We start from the raw sequence: 6,000 nt of genomic DNA, 5'->3' as shown, positions 1-6,000 counted from the left end.
ATATTGATACTTTTTGTGTGTTCAATGAACATATATTTTATATTTCAATAGGTAGCTGGGCTGCCTTCATTATGCAGCTTATAATGGACATAGAGACATTGTAGAAGCATTAATCAAAAATGGTGCTAATATCGACATCACCACTAAGGTAATTATTATGTTTTAAAGATTGTTTGCTAAATTATCATGTTTATATTCTACAATCATACTATTACATGAGGTAAATGACCAAATTATTTAATTATACATTAACATGTATATTATTATAGTATAGCATATTAATATGTAGCTTAACAGAAAAAAATTCAGAAATAAACTTTAATGTCATGCATAACCACAAATCTTTATGTGAATCTAATGATTTATAAAGATTTGTAAAAGGTCATTTACTTGTTTCTGTGATCCATATGCTAATTTTTTTTATTCATGATTTTATTGAGATCTTCTGTTTTTGCTACGGGCACATTTATATCATTTTAAGGATTCCTGTGTGTTATTTTCAGTTTAGTGATGAATCTCATGATAAGTTGTATAGGATATCAATGTACACTCAGATATCCAACTTATAGTAATAAAGAAAACACATTTCTTATTCTTTATAGTATAATTCTATATAATAATTAAATAATTCCTCTACGTGTATTGTAATGAGATTCATGGTCCTTTCATTTTTTAATGAGGTATCATATCTATAATGTAAAATGTTTTTAAAAATCTCATGATGCTTTGTCAGTTCTTTCATTGTTGATGGATTCATATACATTACAGTCATGATTTTAAAAGAATATCACGATTACTAAGCCACATACTATTTTAAACTGTGTGATAGTGGCAGCTGCAGTTTAGTGATGAATCTCATGATAATTTATATAAGAGATATCATGGTTCATATATATATAAGCTGGCCAGCTCAGGAATATGTAAAAGAATGCATATATATATATATATATATATATATACATAATATATAAACATACACACACACATACATACATACATACATACATGTTATAAATAATTCCCATTGATATTAATGAGAAATATAAGGTATCTACCTATTGATATAGTGCAGATGTTTATAAAATGAGATATTTGACAGATATCCATTAAAATATATATTCAAAATTCTTGATACTTGGGTTGGGATTTGTGGCTTAAATATATCTAAATTAAAATGATTTCATTGGGAAACAATTAAGTATATGACAGGTACATAACCTGTAGCATATCACTGTTTGTCCATATAATCCAATTATTCAGTAAACAATACTTTGTGTGCATTGATAATAGAATGATCTAAATACCTTAAGTTAGGAGTTATATTTGTATTAATTTTTTGCAGTGTTTTACCTTGTAAGTATCAAATAACATTTTTTCAATTTTAGGATGGCAAAACTTTACTTGACTACATTGAAGACGAGCAGTATTTTAAAGACAGTGTTAGAAAGAAGTAAGGAATGTGTAGGAATGTATAGGTAGAAACATTCCTTGATAGATAGTCAGTTGGTGATGTCACTTTTTAAATGAAACTGTGTCAATGTCAAATTTTTACATACTCAAATTAGGAATAATATGTCAGTAGACATTTTTCCATCTTAAGAGACTTTACCATCACTTTTCTTAATCATAATTATTATCAGTAGTCATGATTAAAAGATAGGCAGATAGGTTATGAGTTGTTATATATACATGTAAGGTAATTAAACAAGTGTCATTTGTAGTAGTTCCTTAGAAACTAATTATGTATTAATTACAGTAATAAATAAATGCAATATCTCTATTTTGTAGGAGAATATCAGCTTATGTTTAGACGTGGTCTTCGTGAAGGTTATGTATTTATTACAAGTCTGAAATTGGTTCTTCTTGGGCCACCATGTGTTGGGAAAACAGCATTCAAGAGTCTTCTTTTTGATTGGCCTGCTCCAAAAAAGCACCACAGCACAGCCATATCTACCCGTCCTATTCGTGGTATGGAAAGAGTGGCAAATATGAAGGAAGGCAAAATATGGGTGCCTATTACTGGGCCTGATTTATTAAAGATGCTTTCAGATGCTGTTCGAGATCTTGATCGTAATTCCCATGAAGCTGTACCTCCAGATCACATTAATATAAAATCAAATGATAATATCATGAAACCATCTGTTCCATTAATGCAGAAGCAAAATGTTGCCAAAGTATCAATATCCATAACTACAATGGACAACAGCAATTCCCAATCTTGTGATCATGATATTCATTCTCAGCAAACCATACCCAAGTTTGCTCCATCTCAAATGGAATTTCCAATGGACGACAGCTCCCAGTTGCCAAGCTCTACAAAAGTTAATTCTCATTCAAAAGAAATGGTTGACCTTCTCTTAAATCGCAAAAAATCTGAGCAGCTTCATAAAGCCACGTGGATACATGTTCTCGATAGTGGTGGTCAACCTCAATTTGCTGATGTATCTCGGTTCTTCCTTCATGGTAATGCAATCCATATCATTGTTACAAAATTAACAGAAAGTCTTTTTGATAAGCCTCGTTTCTGCTATTCACTTGATGGAAAAATACTTCATCAGCCTAGTGAGTTAAAGATGACCAATCTTGAGTTAATCGAAAGTTTTGTACGTTCCATAATGTCATCTAAAAATATTGTTGCATCAACAGGAAAGATGGTTGTAGCCTCCAAGCCTCTCTTTGTCATAGTTGGCTCGTATTTTGATAAGCTAAAGAAGCAGCTTAAAAAGCGATCACTAATTGATAAAACTTTAAGAGATAAAAATACACATCTTTTGTCAACACTGCACGAGTTAAAAGTCAGTTTATTTTTCATGATGACGACTCTCAAGAGGTGATCTTTCCTGTTGATAATCTCTGCTGGTGGAGTCGAAAAAAAGTGTCCTCTGCCATTCGTGAACGAATTACATCTAAAGTTGGCATTGCCTTTAGTGTTCCTATACCTGTACGTTGGTATATGTTTGAAATAAGTGTTTTGGAAGAGGTTACAAGATTACAGAAAATCAACATGGCATCATCTCCCTAGAGACTTGTTACAACATTGGTTTTCAATTAGGAATGGATAAAAGTGAAGTGTTACAATGTGCTGTTTACCTTGACTCCTTCAGTTCATTTTTATATTTTCCAAGAGTGCTGCCAAATGTTGTATTCACAGATCCTCAGTTTCTTCTAGACTTGCTCTCTCGTTTGATAAGTGTCTCCTTTGTAGACTTGATGGAGGAAATACTACCTGGTGGTCACTCTATATCTCCAGAGACCCAACGGCTCCTTCGTGAAGATGGTATATTTGAAGATTCTCTACTTGATGATCTCTCTCTTTCCTTTGTACCTCCACTCTTCACTAAAGAAGATTTTCTAAAGCTACTTTGTTCTCTTTGCATTATTGCTCCTCTCTCTGCTCCAGAAGCTCTCTGAACCGTTATTTCCTTCCTATTGTGTTGCCACCTAGTCAGCTGACAGATGAGGATAAACTGATCTTTGCTACGTCTTGTGATCCAATGATTATTGAATTTAGTGGTAGAGTTGTCCCTCAGGTATGGCTAAGTGTCATGTTTGTTCTATAATTGTGTAAGCAAGCATTAATCCACTATATTGCCCCATTTAATATGTTAGCTATCCTTAGCATTATTCTCTTTTTCAGTGATATTATCAATTCATTTGCCATATTTACACATGATTTATTTGTATTTATAAATCAAAAGTAATGAGTAATTAAGCCAAATAGGAGAGCTACTTTATCATTATGCCATAATCACACTATTGTTTACATTCTCCTTATTGGGTCCAATTAAGTATTTTTAACTCTCAATATCTTATAAATCCTAATAAAGTCCTACCTCCTTAAAGTTATAATATTATGCCAAGCCATTATTTAGATTTCATAGTGTTACCTTTAAACCAAAGTAATGATTTTATTTCACATATTTCTATGTTATACATTTCATACAAGTCCAAGATAAGCTTTCTCTTCAGTTGTTACATTATTACTACTACTAAAGATATATTTACAAACTACTTTATGACAACAGCATTTTGACAACATACATCTACTGAGTGTACTTACAATAACAAAAATGTTGATTTTTAGGGCATGTTTCCTGCTCTTGTGATATCTTTGTTGCAAAGACAAGGATCGCCTCAATTCTCTATTGACAGTGAATCCCGTACCTATGAAAGACAACTTCGTTATGGTGTTAAGCTTTACTCCAAAGATCTCTTTGGCACTGTTCTCCTAGTTGATAATTTTAAATGTATCGAAGTTTACTTCACTGGCCCTCAAAAAGAATGCCCTCAAGTACGCCTAGCTATAACAAAGGCAATGACAACATGTACAGAGTTGTTGCTATATGATGTTGATCAGTTGAAGCCTGTGGCAACTCTAGTTTGTCAACAGAAGCATCGAAAAGATGATGGCAAGTTGCATGGCATCTCCTTTAAATATGATAAAGGTTGCATTTTTGGAAATTGCTTAGTTGAGTCTGAGATAGCTGCCTTTAAAGTAATTGATGAGAGGCAACTTTGCTGGCTAAAAGGTGAGTGTATGACTGAGTTCATTTATCACATAGTAACATCTTATTTACTTTTGTTTTCTTAAATGCTAGATTCTATTCCTGAAGCACATACAGCTAGTGCAGAAGCCTCTGTGCTATCTATGCCACCTAATTCTATACTTTGTAAGTCAGAGTTTTAAATGAATGGTGATGTATTTTATTACATGTAGATGTTGCCAATAAAAATTACTAAAAAGCATTGAAACTTAAATGAACATTACATTATCTTTGATAATTCTATCATTAGTTTTTTAATGTATTGTTATTTACAGATATACTGTACATTTAGTACACATTTGCCACTAAAACCACTTAGGTATTAGTAATACTTTTCTATAGAAATTGTGCTCTAACTTTGGTCATAATGTTGTGTTTCTAATTCTTATTCTATTACAGCTAGTAGCCACAGAAACATGTGATGCTAAGGCTGCTCTCTTCTGTCACTAGTAAATGGCAAGAGATTGGTGATCTACTTGGTGTTAGTTCAGACACTATTGAGGGATTGTGCTATTCCAACTTTTCAGACCAAGTTAAGTTGTCTAAGATGTTACAGAGCTGGTTGGACAATGAGCCTACTCCAGTGACATGGCATAATCTTATCACAGTTATAGACGGTCCCTTACAGAAGAGATCACTAGCGATTGAAATCTGTCAATTTTTGAAGAATATCCAGGTATATTATATGCTTTTATTTATTAGCATTGTCCTTGCAGTAAAATAAGATCAATGTATTATTCTCATAGTACATGAATTATCATTCCTGCCTTATATGCTGATTTGTTTTTGTCTCTCTTTTAGATGGTGAGACCACACCTATCTCTAGTACTTAACTGTGATCACATAAAGGTCACTTTTTCCATATTTATAAGTTAATACTTCTTGTACTTACAGTTTTCTATACTTTGTAATTACTGAAACTAGTTATGTAATTACTAAATGTTTCTCAATTGAGTGGATTTATTATACCCTTACAAAAATTTGTCAAGTAGTATTCTAAATTGACTAATTGTCATCAAACATATTATGTATTTATATTTTATATTTCTTTGACAGGTTTTGGTGCTGTACTAAAATTAATGTGATGGGACTTATGAGTTTGGTTTATTTTTGCTACTAACTTTTTGTATTGTTTACTTTACAGCTATTAGCTAACATATCAAAGTTTATTTTTTATACACTAACAAACTATATACTTTTCTTGCTAAAGTCTGTTCTGCTTTAATTTTATATAGTACTATTTTATTAAGTTTTTTATATTTCACATGTAGTTGCTGTGTCCTAATATTTTTTTAAATGTTAAATATAAGTTTTTTCAAGAAATACAGGACTCTAATTCTAATCTTCATTGAGACCTCTTCATATATATACATATATATCATATATATAATATATATATATATATATATATATATATATATATATATATATAGCGTTTCAAATACACTGTAATGCT

Source organism: Gigantopelta aegis, unplaced genomic scaffold, assembly GCF_016097555.1.
Source record: "Gigantopelta aegis isolate Gae_Host unplaced genomic scaffold, Gae_host_genome ctg1588_pilon_pilon, whole genome shotgun sequence".
Taxonomy (NCBI): domain Eukaryota; kingdom Metazoa; phylum Mollusca; class Gastropoda; order Neomphalida; family Peltospiridae; genus Gigantopelta; species Gigantopelta aegis.
This window is presented reverse-complemented; position numbering follows the sequence as displayed.